This window comes from Palaemon carinicauda, chromosome 20 (genome assembly GCF_036898095.1).
Source record: "Palaemon carinicauda isolate YSFRI2023 chromosome 20, ASM3689809v2, whole genome shotgun sequence".
Taxonomy (NCBI): domain Eukaryota; kingdom Metazoa; phylum Arthropoda; class Malacostraca; order Decapoda; family Palaemonidae; genus Palaemon; species Palaemon carinicauda.
Genome location: NC_090744.1, coordinates 10932177 through 10951750, shown reverse-complemented (window position 1 = coordinate 10951750; position 19574 = coordinate 10932177). Strand labels below are relative to the sequence as shown.

Sequence of the window (19574 nt, the reverse complement as noted above, 5' to 3'; positions counted from 1 at the left end):
TTTTTCTTCATCTTCTATGGTCCAACTACTTGGTCCTTACCACTGAGTCAGTACTTTATCCAATGATGAAGGCCTGTACTCCTACATCAAAGGATATTTCCTCCTCAAAGCAAAGTTCCTTTTTCTGTCCATCTTTTATAGTCCAACTACTTGGTCCTTCCACTAAGTCAGTACTTTATCCAATGATGAAGGCCTCTACTCCTACATCAAAGGATATTTCCTCCTCAAAGCAAAGTTCATTTATCTGTCCATCTTCTATAGTCCAACTACTTGGTCCTTCCACTAAGTCAGTACTTTATCCAATGATGAAGGCCTCTACTCCTACATCAAAGGATATTTCCTCCTCAAAGCAAAGTTCATTTATCTGTCCATCTTCTATAGTCCAACTACTTGGTCCTTCCACTAAGTCAGTACTTTATCCAATGATGAAGGCCTCTACTCCTACATCAAAGGATATTTCCTCCTCAAAGCAAAGTTCATTTATCTGTCCATCTTCTATAGTCCAACTACTTGGTCCTTCCACTAAGTCAGTACTTTATCCAATGATGAAGGCCTGTACTCCTACATCAAAGGATATTTCCTCCTCAAAGCAAAGTTCATTTATCTGTCCATCTTCTATAGTCCAACTACTTGGTCCTTCCACTAAGTCAGTACTTTATCCAATGATGAAGGCCTCTACTCCTACATCAAAGGATATTTCCTCCTCAAAGCAAAGTTCATTTATCTGTCCATCTTCTATAGTCCAACTACTTGGTCCTTCCACTAAGTCAGTACTTTATCCAATGATGAAGGCCTCTACTCCTACATCAAAGGATATTTTTTCCTCAAAGCAAAGTTCCTTTTTCTGTCCATCTTCTATAGTCCAACTACTTGGTCCTTCCACTAAGTCAGTACTTTATCCAATGATGAAGGCCTCTACTCCTACATCAAAGGATATTTTTTCCTCAAAGCAAAGTTCCTTTTTCTGTCCATCTTCTATAGTCCAACTACTTGGTCCTTCCACTAAGTCAGTACTTTATCCAATGATGAAGGCCTCTACTCCTACATCAAAGGATATTTCCTCCTCAAAGCAAAGTTCATTTATCTGTCCATCTTCTATAGTCCAACTACTTGGTCCTTCCACTAAGTCAGTACTTTATCCAATGATGAAGGCCTCTACTCCCTACATCAAAGGATATTTCCTCCTCAAAGCAAAGTTCCATTTTTCTGTCCATCTTCTATAGTCCAACTACTTGGTCCTTCCACTAAGTCAGTACTTTATCCAATGATGAAGGCCTCTACTCCTACATCAAAGGATATTTCCTCCTCAAAGCAAAGTTCCTTTTTCTGTCCATCTTCTATAGTCCAACTACTTGGTCCTTCCACTAAGTCAGTACTTTATCCAATGATGAAGGCCTCTACTCCTACATCAAAGGATATTTCCTCCTCAAAGCAAAGTTCCTTTTTCTGTCCATCTTCTATAGTCCAACTACTTGGTCCTTCCACTAAGTCAGTACTTTATCCAATGATGAAGGCCTCTACTCCTACATCAAAGGATATTTCCTCCTCAAAGCAAAGTTCCATTTATCTGTCCATCTTCTATAGTCCAACTACTTGGTCCTTCCACTAAGTCAGTACTTTATCCAATGATGAAGGCCTCTACTCCTACATCAAAGGATATTTCCTCCTCAAAGCAAAGTTCATTTTTCTGTCCATCTTCTATAGTCCAACTACTTGGTCCTTCCACTAAGTCAGTACTTTATCCAATGATGAAGGCCTCTACTCCTACATCAAAGGATATTTTTTCCTCAAAGCAAAGTTCCTTTTTCTGTCCATCTTCTATAGTCCAACTACTTGGTCCTTCCACTAAGTCAGTACTTTATCCAATGATGAAGGCCTGTACTCCTACATCAAAGGATATTTCCTCCTCAAAGCAAAGTTCCTTTTTCTGTCCATCTTCTATAGTCCAACTACTTGGTCCTTCCACTAAGTCAGTACTTTATCCAATGATGAAGGCCTGTACTCCTACATCAAAGGATATTTCCTCCTCAAAGCAAAGTTCCTTTTTCTGTCCATCTTCTATAGTCCAACTACTTGGTCCTTCCACTGAGTCAGTACTTTATCCAATGATGAAGGCCTGTACTCCTACATCAAAGGATATTTCCTCCTCAAAGCAAAGTTCCTTTTTCTGTCCATCTTCTATAGTCCAACTACTTGGTCCTTCCACTGAGTCAGTACTTTATCCAATGATGAAGGCCTGTACTCCTACATCAAAGGATATTTCCTCCTCAAAGCAAAGTTCCTTTTTCTGTCCATCTTCTATAGTCCAACTACTTGGTCCTTCCACTGAGTCAGTACTTTATCCAATGATGAAGGCCTGTACTCCTACATCAAAGGATATTTCCTCCTCAAAGCAAAGTTCCTTTTTCTGTCCATCTTCTATAGTCCAACTACTTGGTCCTTCCACTGAGTCAGTACTTTATCCAATGATGAAGGCCTGTACTCCTACATCAAAGGATATTTCCTCCTCAAAGCAAAGTTCCATTTTTCTGTCCATCTTCTATAGTCCAACTACTTGGTCCTTCCACTGAGTCAGTACTTTATCCAATGATGAAGGCCTGTACTCCTACATCAAAGGATATTTCCTCCTCAAAGCAAAGTTCCTTTTTCTGTCCATCTTCTATAGTCCAACTACTTGGTCCTTCCACTGAGTCAGTACTTTATCCAATGATGAAGGCCTGTACTCCTACATCAAAGGATATTTCCTCCTCAAAGCAAAGTTCCTTTTTCTGTCCATCTTCTATAGTCCAACTACTTGGTCCTTCCACTAAGTCAGTACTTTATCCAATGATGAAGGCCTCTACTCCTACATCAAAGGATATTTCCTCCTCAAAGCAAAGTTCCTTTTTCTGTCCATCTTCCATAGTCCAACTACTTGGTCCTTCCACTGAGTCAGTACTTTATCCAATGATGAAGGCCTGTACTCCTACATCAAAGGATATTTCCTCCTCAAAGCAAAGTTCCTTTTTCTGTCCATCTTCTATAGTCCAACTACTTGGTCCTTCCACTGAGTCAGTACTTTATCCAATGATGAAGGCCTGTACTCCTACATCAAAGGATATTTCCTCCTCAAAGCAAAGTTCCTTTTTCTGTCCATCTTCTATAGTCCAACTACTTGGTCCTTCCACTGAGTCAGTACTTTATCCAATGATGAAGGCCTGTACTCCTACATCAAAGGATATTTCCTCCTCAAAGCAAAGTTCCTTTTTCTGTCCATCTTCTATAGTCCAACTACTTGGTCCTTCCACTGAGTCAGTACTTTATCCAATGATGAAGGCCTGTACTCCTACATCAAAGGATATTTCCTCCTCAAAGCAAAGTTCATTTATCTGTCCATCTTCTATAGTCCAACTACTTGGTCCTTCCACTGAGTCAGTACTTTATCCAATGATGAAGGCCTGTACTCCTACATCAAAGGATATTTCCTCCTCAAAGCAAAGTTCCTTTTTCTGTCCATCTTCTATAGTCCAACTACTTGGTCCTTCCACTGAGTCAGTACTTTATCCAATGATGAAGGCCTGTACTCCTACATCAAAGGATATTTCCTCCTCAAAGCAAAGTTCCTTTTTCTGTCCATCTTCTATAGTCCAACTACTTGGTCCTTCCACTGAGTCAGTACTTTATCCAATGATGAAGGCCTGTACTCCTACATCAAAGGATATTTCCTCCTCAAAGCAAAGTTCCTTTTTCTGTCCATCTTCCATAGTCCAACTACTTGGTCCTTCCCACTGAGTCAGTACTTTATCCAATGATGAAGGCCTGTACTCCTACATCAAAGGATATTTCCTCCTCAAAGCAAAGTTCCTTTTTCTGTCCATCTTCCATAGTCCAACTACTTGGTCCTTCCACTGAGTCAGTACTTTATCCAATGATGAAGGCCTCTACTCCTACATCAAAGGATATTTCCTCCTCAAAGCAAAGTTCCTTTTTCTGTCCATCTTCCATAGTCCAACTACTTGGTCCTTCCCACTGAGTCAGTACTTTATCCAATGATGAAGGCCTGTACTCCTACATCAAAGGATATTTCCTCCTCAAAGCAAAGTTCCTTTTTCTGTCCATCTTCCATAGTCCAACTACTTGGTCCTTTCCACTGAGTCAGTACTTTATCCAATGATGAAGGCCTGTACTCCTACATCAAAGGATATTTCCTCCTCAAAGCAAAGTTCATTTATCTGTCCATCTTCCATAGTCCAACTACTTGGTCCTTCCCACTGAGTCAGTACTTTATCCAATGATGAAGGCCTGTACTCCTACATCAAAGGATATTTCCTCCTCAAAGCAAAGTTCCTTTTTCTGTCCATCTTCCATAGTCCAACTACTTGGTCCTTCCCACTGAGTCAGTACTTTATCCAATGATGAAGGCCTGTACTCCTACATCAAAGGATATTTCCTCCTCAAAGCAAAGTTCATTTATCTGTCCATCTTCCATAGTCCAACTACTTGGTCCTTCCCACTGAGTCAGTACTTTATCCAATGATGAAGGCCTGTACTCCTACATCAAAGGATATTTCCTCCTCAAAGCAAAGTTCATTTTTCTGTCCATCTTCCATAGTCCAACTACTTGGTCCTTCCCACTGAGTCAGTACTTTATCCAATGATGAAGGCCTGTACTCCTACATCAAAGGATATTTCCTCCTCAAAGCAAAGTTCCTTTTGCTGTCCATCTTCCATAGTCCAACTACTTGGTCCTTTCCACTGAGTCAGTACTTTATCCAATGATGAAGGCCTGTACTCCTACATCAAAGGATATTTCCTCCTCAAAGCAAAGTTCCTTTTGCTGTCCATCTTCCATAGTCCAACTATTTGGTCCTTTCCACTGAGTCAGTACTTTATCCAATGATGAAGGCCTGTACTCCTACATCAAAGGATATTTCCTCCTCAAAGCAAAGTTCCTTTTGCTGTCCATCTTCCATAGTCCAACTACTTGGTCCTTTCCACTGAGTCAGTACTTTATCCAATGATGAAGGCCTGTACTCCTACATCAAAGGATATTTCCTCCTCAAAGCAAAGTTCCTTTTGCTGTCCATCTTCCATAGTCCAACTACTTGGTCCTTTCCACTGAGTCAGTACTTTATCCAATGATGAAGGCCTGTACTCCTACATCAAAGGATATTTCCTCCTCAAAGCAAAGTTCATTTATCTGTCCATCTTCCATAGTCCAACTACTTGGTCCTTCCCACTGAGTCAGTACTTTATCCAATGATGAAGGCCTGTACTCCTACATCAAAGGATATTTCCTCCTCAAAGCAAAGTTCCTTTTGCTGTCCATCTTCCATAGTCCAACTACTTGGTCCTTTCCACTGAGTCAGTACTTTATCCAATGATGAAGGCCTGTACTCCTACATCAAAGGATATTTCCTCCTCAAAGCAAAGTTCCTTTTTCTGTCCATCTTCTATAGTCCAACTACTTGGTCCTTCCACTGAGTCAGTACTTTATCCAATGATGAAGGCCTGTACTCCTACATCAAAGGATATTTCCTCCTCAAAGCAAAGTTCCTTTTGCTGTCCATCTTCCATAGTCCAACTACTTGGTCCTTTCCACTGAGTCAGTACTTTATCCAATGATGAAGGCTGTACTCCTACATCAAAGGATATTTCCTCCTCAAAGCAAAGTTCCTTTTTCTGTCCATCTTCCATAGTCCAACTACTTGGTCCTTCCCACTGAGTCAGTACTTTATCCAATGATGAAGGCCTGTACTCCTACATCAAAGGATATTTCCTCCTCAAAGCAAAGTTCCTTTTTCTGTCCATCTTCCATAGTCCAACTACTTGGTCCTTCCCACTGAGTCAGTACTTTATCCAATGATGAAGGCCTGTACTCCTACATCAAAGGATATTTCCTCCTCAAAGCAAAGTTCTTTATCTGTCCATCTTCCATAGTCCAACTACTTGGTCCTTCCCACTGAGTCAGTACTTTATCCAATGATGAAGGCCTGTACTCCTACATCAAAGGATATTTCCTCCTCAAAGCAAAGTTCATTTATCTGTCCATCTTCCATAGTCCAACTACTTGGTCCTTCCCACTGAGTCAGTACTTTATCCAATGATGAAGGCCTGTACTCCTACATCAAAGGATATTTCCTCCTCAAAGCAAAGTTCCTTTTTCTGTCCATCTTCCATAGTCCAACTACTTGGTCCTTCCCACTGAGTCAGTACTTTATCCAATGATGAAGGCCTGTACTCCTACATCAAAGGATATTTCCTCCTCAAAGCAAAGTTCATTTTTCTGTCCATCTTCCATAGTCCAACTACTTGGTCCTTCCCACTGAGTCAGTACTTTATCCAACAATGAAGGCCTGTACTCCTACATCAAAGGATATTTCCTCCTCAAAGCAAAGTTCCTTTTTCTGTCCATCTTCTATAGTCCAACTACTTGGTCCTTCCACTGAGTCAGTACTTTATCCAATGATGAAGGCCTGTACTCCTACATCAAAGGACATTTCCTCCTCAAAGCAAAGTTCCTTTTGCTGTCCATCTTCCATAGTCCAACTACTTGGTCGTCCTTTCCACTGAGTCTGTACTTTATCCAATGATGAAGGCCTGTACTCCTACATCAAAGGATATTTCCTCCTCAAAGCAAAGTTCATTATTCTGTCCATCTTCCATAGTCCAACTACTTGGTCCTTCCCACTGAGTCAGTACTTTATCCAATGATGAAGGCCTGTACTCCTACATCAAAGGATATTTCCTCCTCAAAGCAAAGTTCCTTTTTCTGTCCATCTTCCATAGTCCAACTACCCTGTCCTTTCCACTGAGTCAGTACTTTATCCAATGATGAAGGCCTGTACTCCTACATCAAAGGATATTTCCTCCTCAAAGCAAAGTTCCTTTTTCTGTCCATCTTCCATAGTCCAACTACTTGGTCCTTCCCACTGAGTCAGTACTTTATCCAATGATGAAGGCCTGTACTCCTACATCAAAGGATATTTCCTACTCAAAGCAAAGTTCCTTTTTCTGTCCATCTTCCATAGTCCAACTACTTGGTCCTTCCACTGAGTCAGTACTTTATCCAATGATGAAGGCCTGTACTCCTACATCAAAGGATATTTCCTCCTCAAAGCAAAGTTCATTTATCTGTCCATCTTCCATAGTCCAACTATTTGGTCCTTCCCACCTGAGTCAGTACTTTATCCAATGATGAAGGCCTGTACTCCTACATCAAAGGATATTTCCTCCTCAAAGCAAAGTTCCTTTTTCTGTCCATCTTCCATAGTCCAACTACTTGGTCCTTCCCACTGAGTCAGTACTTTATCCAATGATGAAGGCCTGTACTCCTACATCAAAGGATATTTCCTCCTCAAAGCAAAGTTCCTTTTTCTGTCCATCTTCCATAGTCCAACTACTTGGTCCTTCCACTGAGTCAGTACTTTATCCAATGATGAAGGCCTGTACTCCTACATCAAAGGATATTTCCTCCTCAAAGCAAAGTTCCTTTTTCTGTCCATCTTCTATAGTCCAACTACTTGGTCCTTCCACTGAGTCAGTACTTTATCCAATGATGAAGGCCTGTACTCCTACATCAAAGGATATTTCCTCCTCAAAGCAAAGTTCCTTTTTCTGTCCATCTTCCATAGTCCAACTACTTGGTCCTTCCACTGAGTCAGTACTTTATCCAATGATGAAGGCCTGTACTCCTACATCAAAGGATATTTCCTCCTCAAAGCAAAGTTCCTTTTTCTGTCCATCTTCCATAGTCCAACTACTTGGTCCTTCCACTGAGTCAGTACTTTATCCAATGATGAAGGCCTGTACTCCTACATCAAAGGATATCTCCTCCTCAAAGCAAAGTTCCTTTTTCTGTCCATCTTCTATAGTCAACTACTTGGTCCTTCCACTGAGTCAGTACTTTATCCAATGATGAAGGCCTGTACTCCTACATCAAAGGATATTTCCTCCTCAAAGCAAAGTTCCTTTTGCTGTCCATCTTCCATAGTCCAACTACTTGGTCCTTCCCACTGAGTCAGTACTTTATCCAATGATGAAGGCCTGTACTCCTACATCAAAGGATATTTCCTCCTCAAAGCAAAGTTCCTTTTTCTGTCCATCTTCTATAGTCCAACTACTTGGTCCTTCCACTGAGTCAGTACTTTATCCAATGATGAAGGCCTGTACTCCTACATCAAAGGATATTTCCTCCTCAAAGCAAAGTTCCTTTTCTGTCCATCTTCCATAGTCCAACTACTTGGTCCTTTCCACTGAGTCAGTACTTTATCCAATGATGAAGGCCTGTACTCCTACATCAAAGGATATTTCCTCCTCAAAGCAAAGTTCCTTTTTCTGTCCATCTTCCATAGTCCAACTACTTGGTCCTTCCACTGAGTCAGTACTTTATCCAATGATGAAGGCCTGTACTCCTACATCAAAGGATATTTCCTCCTCAAAGCAAAGTTCCTTTTGCTGTCCATCTTCCATAGTCCAACTACTTGGTCCTTCCACTGAGTCAGTACTTTATCCAATGATGAAGGCCTGTACTCCTACATCAAAGGATATTTCCTCCTCAAAGCAAAGTTCATTTTCTGTCCATCTTCCATAGTCCAACTACTTGGTCCTTTCCACTGAGTCAGTACTTTATCCAATGATGAAGGCCTGTACTCCTACATCAAAGGATATTTCCTCCTCAAAGCAAAGTTCATTTATCTGTCCATCTTCCATAGTCCAACTATTTGGTCCTTCCCACTGAGTCAGTACTTTATCCAATGATGAAGGCCTGTACTCCTACATCAAAGGATATTTCCTCCTCAAAGAAAAGTTCCTTTTTCTGTCCATCTTCCATAGTCCAACTACCCTGTCCTTTCCACTGAGTCAGTACTTTATCCAATGATGAAGGCCTGTACTCCTACATCAAAGGATATTTCCTCCTCAAAGCAAAGTTCCTTTTGCTGTCCATCTTCCATAGTCCAACTACTTGGTCCTTCCCACTGAGTCAGTACTTTATCCAATGATGAAGGCCTGTACTCCTACATCAAAGGATATTTCCTCCTCAAAGCAAAGTTCCTTTTTCTGTCCATCTTCTATAGTCCAACTACTTGGTCCTTCCCACTGAGTCAGTACTTTATCCAATGATGAAGGCCTGTACTCCTACATCAAAGGATATTTCCTCCTCAAAGCAAAGTTCATTTATCTGTCCATCTTCCATAGTCCAACTATTTGGTCCTTCCCACTGAGTCAGTACTTTATCCAATGATGAAGGCCTGTACTCCTACATCAAAGGATATTTCCTCCTCAAAGCAAAGTTCCTTTTCTGTCCATCTTCCATAGTCCAACTACTTGGTCCTTCCCACTGAGTCAGTACTTTATCCAATGATGAAGGCCTGTACTCCTACATCAAAGGATATTTCCTCCTCAAAGCAAAGTTCCTTTTCTGTCCATCTTCATAGTCCAACTACTTGGTCCTTCCACTGAGTCAGTACTTTATCCAATGATGAAGGCCTGTACTCCTACATCAAAGGATATTTCCTCCTCAAAGCAAAGTTCATTTATCTGTCCATCTTCCATAGTCCAACTATTTGGTCCTTCCCACTGAGTCAGTACTTTATCCAATGATGAAGGCCTGTACTCCTACATCAAAGGATATTTCCTCCTCAAAGCAAAGTTCCTTTTGCTGTCCATCTTCCATAGTCCAACTACCCTGTCCTTTCCACTGAGTCAGTACTTTATCCAATGATGAAGGCCTGTACTCCTACATCAAAGGATATTTCCTTCTCAAAGCAAAGTTCATTTATCTGTCCATGTTTCATAGTCCAACTACTTGGTCCTTCCCACTGAGTCAGTACTTTATCCAATGATGAAGGCCTGTACTCCTACATCAAAGGATATTTCCTCCTCAAAGCAAAGTTCCTTTTGCTGTCCATCTTCCATAGTCCAACTACTTGGTCCTTTCCACTGAGTCAGTACTTTATCCAACAATGAAGGCCTGTACTCCTACATCAAAGGATATTTCCTCCTCAAAGCAAAGTTCCTTTTTCTGTCCATCTTCTATAGTCCAACTACTTGGTCCTTCCCACTTAGTCAGTACTTTATCCAATGATGAAGGCCTGTACTCCTACATCAAAGGACAATTCCTCCTCAAAGCAAAGTTCCTTTTGCTGTCCATCTTCCATAGTCCAACTACTTGGTCTTTTCCACTGAGTCAGTACTTTATCCAATGATGAAGGCCTGTACTCCTACATCAAAGGATATATCCTCCTCAAAGCAAAGTTCCTTTTGCTGTCCATCTTCCTTAGTCCAACTACTTGGTCCTTTCCACTGAGTCAGTACTTTATCCAATGATGAAGGCCTGTACTCCTACATCAAAGGATATTTCCTTCTCAAAGCAAAGTTCATTTTTCTGTCCATCTTCCATAGTCCAACTACTTGGTCCTTCCCACTGAGTCAGTACTTTATCCAATGATGAAGGCCTGTACTCCTACATCAAAGGATATTTCCTCCTCAAAGCAAAGTTCCTTTTGCTGTCCATCTTCGATAGTCCAACTACTTGGTCCTTTCCACTGAGTCAGTACTTTATCCAATGATGAAGGCCTGTACTCCTACATCAAAGGATATTTCCTCCTCAAAGCAAAGTTCATTTTTCTGTCCATCTTCCATAGTCCAACTACTTGGTCCTTCCCACTGAGTCAGTACTTTATCCAATGATGAAGGCCTGTACTCCTACATCAAAGGATATTTCCTCCTCAAAGCAAAGTTCCTTTTTCTGTCCATCTTCCATAGTCCAACTACTTGGTCCTTCCCACTGAGTCAGTACTTTATCCAATGATGAAGGCCTGTACTCCTACATCAAAGGATATTTCCTCCTCAAAGCAAAGTTCCTTTTTCTGTCCATCTTCCATAGTCCAACTACTTGGTCCTTCCCACTGAGTCAGTACTTTATCCAATGATGAAGGCCTGTACTCCTACATCAAAGGATATTTCCTCCTCAAAGCAAAGTTCATTTTTCTGTCCATCTTCCATAGTCCAACTACTTGGTCCTTTCCATTGAGTCAGTACTTTATCCAATGATGAAGGCCTGTACTCCTACATCAAAGGATATTTCCTCCTCAAAGCAAAGTTCATTTTTCTGTCCATCTTCCATAGTCCAACTACTTGGTCCTTTCCACTGAGTCAGTACTTTATCCTAAAATGTATGCTTGTACTTCTACATCAAAGGATATTTCCTCCTCTTGCTGCTGCTCCTTGTTTTTATATATATATTTTTTTAGTTTTTTTTTTCTGCTGCTTCTGCTCCTGCTTCTCTTCCTCCTCTTGCTGCTGCTCCTTTTTTTTCTTTTTTTTATATTTTTTTTTATATTTTTTTTTTTTTGCTGCTTCTGCTCCTGCTTTTCTTCTTCCTCTTGCTGCTGCTCCTTTTTTTCTTTTTGTTTTATATTTTTTTTTTATATTTTTTTTTGCTGCTTCTGCTACTGCTTCTCTTCCTCCTCTAGCTGCTGCTCCTTTTTTTTCTTATTTTTTTAATTTTTTTTTTTTTTTTTTTTTTTTTTTTTTTTTTTTGCTGCTTCTCCTCCTCCTTCTCTTCCTCTTCTTGCTGCTGCTCCTTTTTTTATATATATATTTTTTTTATATTTTTTTTTTGCTGCTTCTGCTCCTGCTTCTCTTCCTCTTCTTGCTGCTGCTCCTTTTTTTTTCTTTTTTATTTATTATATTTTTTTTTAGATTGTTTCTTTTGCTGCTTCTCCTCCTCCTTTTCTGCCTCCACTTGCTGCTGCTCCTTTTTTTTTCTTTTTTGTTTTTATATTTTCTTAGGTTTTTTTCGTTGCCTCTCCTCCTCCTTCTCTTCCTCCTCTTGCTGCTGCTCCTTTTTTTTTCTTTTTTATTTATTATATTTTTTTTTAGATTTTTATTTTGCTGCTTCTCCTCCTCTTTTGCCTCCTCTTGCTGCTGCTCCTTTTTTTTTCTTTTTTGTTTTTATATTTTTTTATATGTATTTTTTTTTTTTGCTGCTTCTCCTCCTCATTTTCTTCCTCCTCTTGCTGCTGCTCCTTTTTTTTTCTTTTTTGTTTTATATTTTTTTTTATATTTTTTTTTGCTGCTTCTCCTCTTCCTTTTCTTCCTCCTCTCTCTGCTGCTCCTTTTTTTTTCTTTTTTTCTTTTTTATATTTTTTTTTCTTTTGCTGCTTGTCCTCCTCCTTCTCTTCCTCCTCTTGTTGCTGCTCCTTTATTTATTTTTTTTTCTTTTGTATTTTTTTAGGTTTTTTTTTCTGCTGCTTCTCCTCCTCCTCCTTTGCCTCTTCTTACTGCTGCTCCTTTTTTTCTGCTGCTTCTCCTCCTCCTTCTGTTCTTCCTCTTGCTTGTGCTCCTTTTTTTTATATATTTTTTTAGGTTTTTTTTTCACTGATTCTTCTTCTCTCCATCCTCTTGCTGTTGCTCCTTTTTTTTTTTTTATTCGTTTTAGGTTTTTCATTTTTCTTTGCTGCTTCTCCTCCTCCTTCTCTTCCTCCTCTGTCTGCTGCTCTTTTTTTTTCATTTATTTTTTATTTTTTTGCTGCATCTGTTCCTGGTGTTTCTCACGACCCCCAGCTGTTGGCAGATTCTGTTCACTCATAACTGATGCTGTTAGCTCCTATTAATTGTAGCTGCTAATTACTGCTGCTGCTAGCTGCAGTCTCTGCTATTGCTAGCTGCTGTATGCTGTTGCTTTCGGCTACTAGCTGCTGCTATTTGCTACTGCAAGCTGCTGGTGCTAGTGCTGCTGCTTGCTGCTGCTACTGCTGCTCTTGCTTGCGGCTGCTGCTTCTGCTGCTTACTGCTGCTTCTGCTGATTGCTGCTGCTGCTGCATTTGCTAGCTGCAGCTGCTGCTACCTTTGGTAGCTGCTGCTGCTTTTGCTAGCTGCTGCTGCTGCTGCTTACTGCTGCTTTTGCAGACTGCTGCTGCTGCTGCTTTTGCTAGCTGCAGCTGCTGCTACCTTTGGTAGCTGCTGCTGCTTTTGCTAGCTGCTGCTGCTGCTGCAGCCTGCTGCAGCTGCTGCTTGCTCCTGCTGCAGCCGCTCGCTACTGCAACTGTTGCTGCTGCAAACTGCTGCTGGTCGCACCTGCTGCTTGCTGTTTCTCCTAGCTGCTGCTAGCTGCTTCTGATGACGGCTGCTGCATACTGCGGCTAACTTCAGCTGCGACTGCCGCTAGCTACTGCCAACTGTTGCTTTCCTATTGCTGCTGGTTCTGCTACTGCTGCTAACTTTCGCTAGCTGCTACTATCTTCTGCTCCTGCTATTTGATGCTCCACAGCTGCGAGCTCCTAAGAATTCGGACTGATGAAGGACTACCTCCAAAAGATGCAGCTTCTCTTCCCAGCCAAAGATGTCTTGGTTCAACCTCCAAGAACTTGTCTGCACACTAGAAGAATCCCAGCTTCATCCCTCTGCAGAGCCAGTCTTCTAGATTATGCCCCCAGAACCACCCGAAGGTTGGTATCCAAAGGAATAGATCTAGATATCCGACCATTTGTACACTTGACAAAGGTCCTGTACACCCCATCAAGGTACATAGCATACTAAACTCAGCCAGGTTTCTTCCCTCTGCAGCACCAATCCTCCAGATTATTCCAAGCATCATCCAAGCTGGAGAGTTAAGCATTGCATTCCTCAAGCTGGCCTTCCATCCAAGCACCCTTCAAGGTGGGTAGTCAGTCAGGTCAAAGGACCTTTTCTTAGTGTTCCTTCTCACTTTCATATTTCCACAGGGCTGCTCCTTTATCCTTCTTTACGCTCTAACAGTATCCTTCTCTATACATTAACACTAGACACCCAAAACTTTTAAATCCTAATAATATCCGCATCGTCTGATATTATCCATGAGCTTTAGGTCTTTGTCCATGTCCTTAATTTGGAGCCATTCTTCGACCTGGTCGTTGGCTATCATTTCCTCTTCCATGAGCTTTAGGTCTTTGTCCATGTCCTTTATTTAGAGCCCTTCCTCGGCCTGGTTCTTGGCCATCAATTCCTCGTCCAAAGAATAGAGGTTTTTGTTTATATCCAAGATATGGAGTCATTCCTCGTCCTTGAGGTTGTCCAAATGGAATATTTTGTCCATATGCATTTGGTTGTCCTGGTCCTGGTCCTGGTCCTCTCCCAATTTGATTGGGTTGTCTATATTGATTTGGTTGTATTGGAGCCACTCCTCGTCCTCGTCCTTGGCCATCAACTCCTCGTCCTGGTCCTGGTCCTGCTCCTGGCATTCCTCGTCCTCGTCCTTGGCCATCAACTCCTCGTCCTGGTCCTGGTCCTGCTCCTGGCATTCCTCGTCCTCGTCCTTGGCCATCAACTCCTCGTCCTGGTCCTGGTCCTGCTCCTGGCATTCCTCGTCCTCGTCCTTGGCCATCAATTCCTCGTCCTGGTCCTGGTCCTCGTCCTGGTATTCCTCGTCCTGGTCCTGGTCCTGCTCCTGGCATTCCTCGTCCTCGTCCTTGGCCATCAACTCCTCGTCCTGGTCCTGGTCCTGCTCCTGGCATTCCTCGTCCTGGTCCTGCTCCTGCTCCTGGCATTCCTCGTCCTGGTCCTGGTCCTGCTCCTGGCATTCCTCGTCCTGGTCCTGCTCCTGCTCCTGGCATTCCTCGTCCTGGTCCTGGTCCTGCTCCTGGCATTCCTCGTCCTGGTCCTGGTCCTGCTCCTGGCATTCCTCGTCCTCGTCCTTGGCCATCAATTCCTCGTCCTGGTCCTGGTCCAGCTCCTGGCATTCCTCGTCCTGGGCCTGGTCCTGCTCCTGACATTCCTCGTCCTGGGCCTGGTCCTGCTCCTGGCATTCCTCGTCCTCGTCCAGGTCCAGGTCCTGGTCCTGGTCCTGGTCCTGGTCCTGGTGGACCATATTGGATGGCAGGTCCTTGCGGTTCATGATATCCTGGTTGACCCTGAAGATTTCCTGGTTGGCCATAAGGATGATTTTGGGCATATGGATTTGGTTGTTCAAATGGAATAGTTGGTCCATATGGATTTGGTTGTTCAAATGGAATAGTTGGTCCATATGGATTTGGTTGTTCAAATGGAATAGTTGGTCCATATGGATTTGGTTGTTCAAATGGAATAGTTGGTCCATATGGATTTTGTTGTTCAAATGGAATAGTTGGTCCATATGGATTTTGTTGAAATGGATCTTGGTATTCCAAGAAAGGTGGAAATTCATATGGACCATATTGTTCAGGCAGATAAGGTTGTGCTGATGGCACCCCACCTTTTGGAATTGTAGACGAACTTTCGTAATTCTTCTTCTTCTTCTTCTTCTTCTTGTTCTTCTTCTTTTTCTTCCCCGATTCCTCGCCGAATTCCCCAAATTCAGCATCTTCCGTGATATTACGTTTTAATTTTTTGAAAATGCAAGGGCAAATTTTCATTATTAGCTTTCTGCGCTTGAATAACTGTAAAAGAATTCCTATTTGTTTCAAATAAATGGTTGAATATATTAAGCCTAAAGTACACAACTCAGAATGTTCACATATTGAGCTTGAGGAATCTGTTGATTGACCTTCTTCTATTGATTCCTCTGTCCAGTCATTCTCCTCCTCATCATCCTTTTCCTCATTCGTCTTCTTCTGATAAAGATCTTGTCTAAGCTTCTCTATCTGTCTTGTAAGGTCACACTTACCTTTTCCTTCTCTCTTTATGTCGCCTTCTTTCAAAGAATTCATCTGCCTGGTACCTGACAAGTCCCTTTTCAGCTTGAAAATTTCTTCCTTAAGTTTAGCAATTAGTTCACAGTCGGTTTTTTTCTGTAATGTTAGGCTCTCACTTCTCTCTGGATGACTTTCAACCTTTTCCTGTATCGGGTCTCTTCCATTCCAAAGAGAGACAATTGGATCGTCCGCAGTAACTTGACGATAATCCTTCTCCTCCTTTTCATTATCAACATCATCACTGGTTAAATTTACCTGTGTCGTTTCTTCAATCAGATCTGCCACCGACTCTTCTTTTATCTCTTCATCTAAGGAGTCATCCTCTTTTACCTCCTCTTCTACTTGCTCTTCCTCCTCCTCCTCCTCCTCCTCCTTTTCCTCATTCTTCTTCTTCTCATAAAGATGTTGTCTAAGCTCCTCTATTTTATTGTTTAGCTCATCCATGATTTTTTCTATAGGTAGGTAGGACGCGGGAATTCCACTAGGCTTAGAAATAACTTTATAGTCTGCTTTTTCCTGCAGTGATTGACTCTCGCTCCTCGGATCTCTGGCCATTTGTTCCCGGTTCTTCTGGTCACTTTTAACCACCTCTTTTTGCAGCCAGCTATTTAAAGGAGGTCGTTTTGTTTCTTCCTTTGAACACCTGTGGACACTTCTTTTGACAGCCAATTGTTTTTGAACTGGTGGGCCCCATTGACCCTGAGGTCTTTCTGGACGAGGAGCAGGTCCTCGTGGACCCCGAGGTCGTCCTGGTGGACCCTGAGGACCTGGTGGACCCCGAGGACCTGGTGGACCCCGAGGTCGTCCTGGTGGACCCCGAGGACCTGGTGGACCCCGAGGACCTGGTGGACCCCGAGGTCGTCCTGGTGGACCCCGAGGAGCTGGAGGACCCCGAGGAGCTGGTGGACCCCAAGGAGCTGGTGGACCCCGAGGAGCTGGTGGACCCCAAGGAGCTGGTGGACCCCGAGGAGCTGGTTGAGCAGGATATCCCTGTTGGCCATAATGATATCCTGCATAAGGACCATAAGGACCTTGACCAGCTCCTGCCTGACCATAAGGGCGAGCATAGGGGTCCTGCATTGCATAGGGGTCCTGCATTGCATAAGGGTCTGGAACCACTTTCTCCGTTTTGTCGTCTCCTTTCTTCTTCTTATTTAGTCCAAAGATTATCTCGAAAAGCTTCTTATACATTTTAAAAGGGTTGAATATGTATGGAAGGATATTTTTCATATCCTTGATGAATACTGTCTGGATCGCTTCTAGGTCAGAGACCCTTTCTTCCAAAGTTACATTGTCCATCTTCCTTCCAGCCATGTTCATCTTCCTTCTTTCAAAATATCCCCTTTCATAAAGATGTTTTCTAAGCTCCACTATTTCATTCTTTAGCTCATCCATGATTTTTTCTATAGGTAGGTAGGACGCGGGAATTCCACTAGGCTTAGAAATAACTTTATAGTCTGCTTTTTCCTGCAGTGATTGACTCTCGCTCCTCGGATCTCTGGCCATTTGTTCCCGGTTCTTCTGGTCACTTTTAACCACCTCTTTTTGCAGCCAGCTATTTAAAGGAGGTCGTTTTGTTTCTTCCTTTGAACACCTGTGGACACTTCTTTTGACAGCCAATTGTTTTTGAACTGGTGGGCCCCATTGACCCTGAGGTCTTTCTGGACGAGGAGCAGGTCCTCGTGGACCCCGAGGTCGTCCTGGTGGACCCTGAGGACCTGGTGGACCCCGAGGACCTGGTGGACCCCGAGGTCGTCCTGGTGGACCCCGAGGACCTGGTGGACCCCGAGGACCTGGTGGACCCCGAGGTCGTCCTGGTGGACCCCGAGGAGCTGGAGGACCCCGAGGAGCTGGTGGACCCCAAGGAGCTGGTGGACCCCGAGGACCTGGTGGACCCCAAGGAGCTGGTGGACCCCGAGGAGCTGGTTGAGCAGGATATCCCTGTTGGCCATAATGATATCCTGCATAAGGACCATAAGGACCTTGACCAGCTCCTGCCTGACCATAAGGGCGAGCATAGGGGTCCTGCATTGCATAGGGGTCCTGCATTGCATAAGGGTCTGGAACCACTTTCTCCGTTTTGTCGTCTCCTTTCTTCTTTTTATTTAGTCCAAAGATTATCTCGAAAAGCTTCTTATACATTTTAAAAGGGTTGAATATGTATGGAAGGATATTTTTCATATCCTTGATGAATACTGTCTGGATCGCTTCTAGGTCAGAGACCCTTTCTTCCAAAGTTACATTGTCCATCTTCCTTCCAGCCATGTTCATCTTCCTTCTTTCAAAATATCCCCTTTCATAAAGATGTTTTCTAAGCTCCACTATTTCATTCTTTAGCTCATCCATGATTTTTTCTATAGGTAGGTAGGACGCGGGAATTCCACTAGGCTTAGAAATAACTTTATAGTCTGCTTTTTCCTGCAGTGATTGACTCTCGCTCCTCGGATCTCTGGCCATTTGTTCCCGGTTCTTCTGGTCACTTTTAACCACCTCTTTTTGCAGCCAGCTACTTAAAGGAGGTCGTTTTGTTTCTTCCTTTGAACACCTGTGGACACTTCTTTTGACAGCCAATTGTTTTTGAGCTGGTGGGCCATATTGTTGAGGAGTACGTCCTCGTGGATGAGGAGCAGGTCCTCGTGGATGAGGAGCAGGTCCTCGTGGATTAGGAGCAGGTCCTCGTGGATGAGGAGCAGGTCCTCGTGGATTAGGAGCAGGTCCTCGTGGATTAGGAGCAGGTCCTCGTGGATGAGGAGCAGGTCCTCGTACTGGTGGAGCAGGATATCCCTGTTGGCCATAATGATATCTATTGTCCATCTTCCTTCCATCCATGTTCATCTTCCTTCTTTCAAAATATCCCCTTTCATTCCACCCAAATTCAACCATTCTTCCCAAGTCCGACCCTGTAAATCCCGAATTTCCTGCCCATCCCAGGTCCCACCAACCGTGCCTGCGCTTCTCCCGCTCCAGTTCCTTTTCTATTTTCTTCGTTTTCTCTTTGAAAACCTCTTCTTTCTGTTGTAGAAGATTCACGAGTCTAGTGTTTTCCTTACTCAGTGTATTATTTTCTTGCGTGACGAAATCGACTTTCCTCTCCAGGGATAGTATTCTGTTCATCATTTCCTCTCGTTCGCATTCGTCCTGGGCACATGGCTGCCTCGAACGTGCCACTTCTTTCTTCTTCATCTGCCATTGGCCTCCCTCAAATTCACCGCCGTGGCCACCCTGACGATAACGTTCCTGTTCATAATCGTAATTGGTCAAATTTTCCCATTGCTGATTATCCTGTTCGTCGGTGTACCAGCCGTAGTATTCCGCCCGTAATGCTGCTATCAGTGTTTCCATGTCAAAACCCCACTCGTCTCCATAACAATTTGCATACCAACCCAGGAGACTGTTGAGGTACTCTCCAACTACAAGCGAATTGTTCCATACTAGATGGTTGATAGCAACAGCCAAGCTGAAAGCATCAGTGCCGGGGCCGCACTCCCATCCCGAAAGGATCTTGGGAGCGAACCATTGACACCCATGTGGGATCTGTTGAGGGTTAAAAGGATTGAATCCGATCGGTGTCATTAGGCCTAAGTCGATCACTGTCACCCTCGGAACCCCTCCTTCGGGCGGAAAGTCTACCATAACGTTATCGAATTTCACATCGTTATGGCAGTAACCAGCGTCGTGGAAGCTTTGCAGTATTTCTGCAAGCTCTATCAGTACGGGCAGCAACTCCTCCCAGGATGGTGCCATCTCCCACACCCAGTCTTGGAGCGTCATCTGATGGCACGACATGACGATCCCCTGCTTGTCTCTAGTGATTCCTATGACTTCTGGAACCGCCAAATGCTGTAATTGGAGGAGATTTAGAACTTCGGGATCCGTATCGCCGGTAGTCGTTTTCAGGCAGTAGCCTTCGAAAATCCCTCCAAGTTTATGGACGCTTCCGAA

General features: G+C 43.1%; 1 long non-coding RNA gene across 1 annotated transcript in view; it reads left to right on the top strand.

The window, feature by feature from the left end:
- LOC137660141 (uncharacterized) overlaps positions 1–19574 on the top strand; it is a 184549-nt gene that overhangs the window by 137360 nt on the left and 27615 nt on the right. The window lies entirely within an intron of this gene.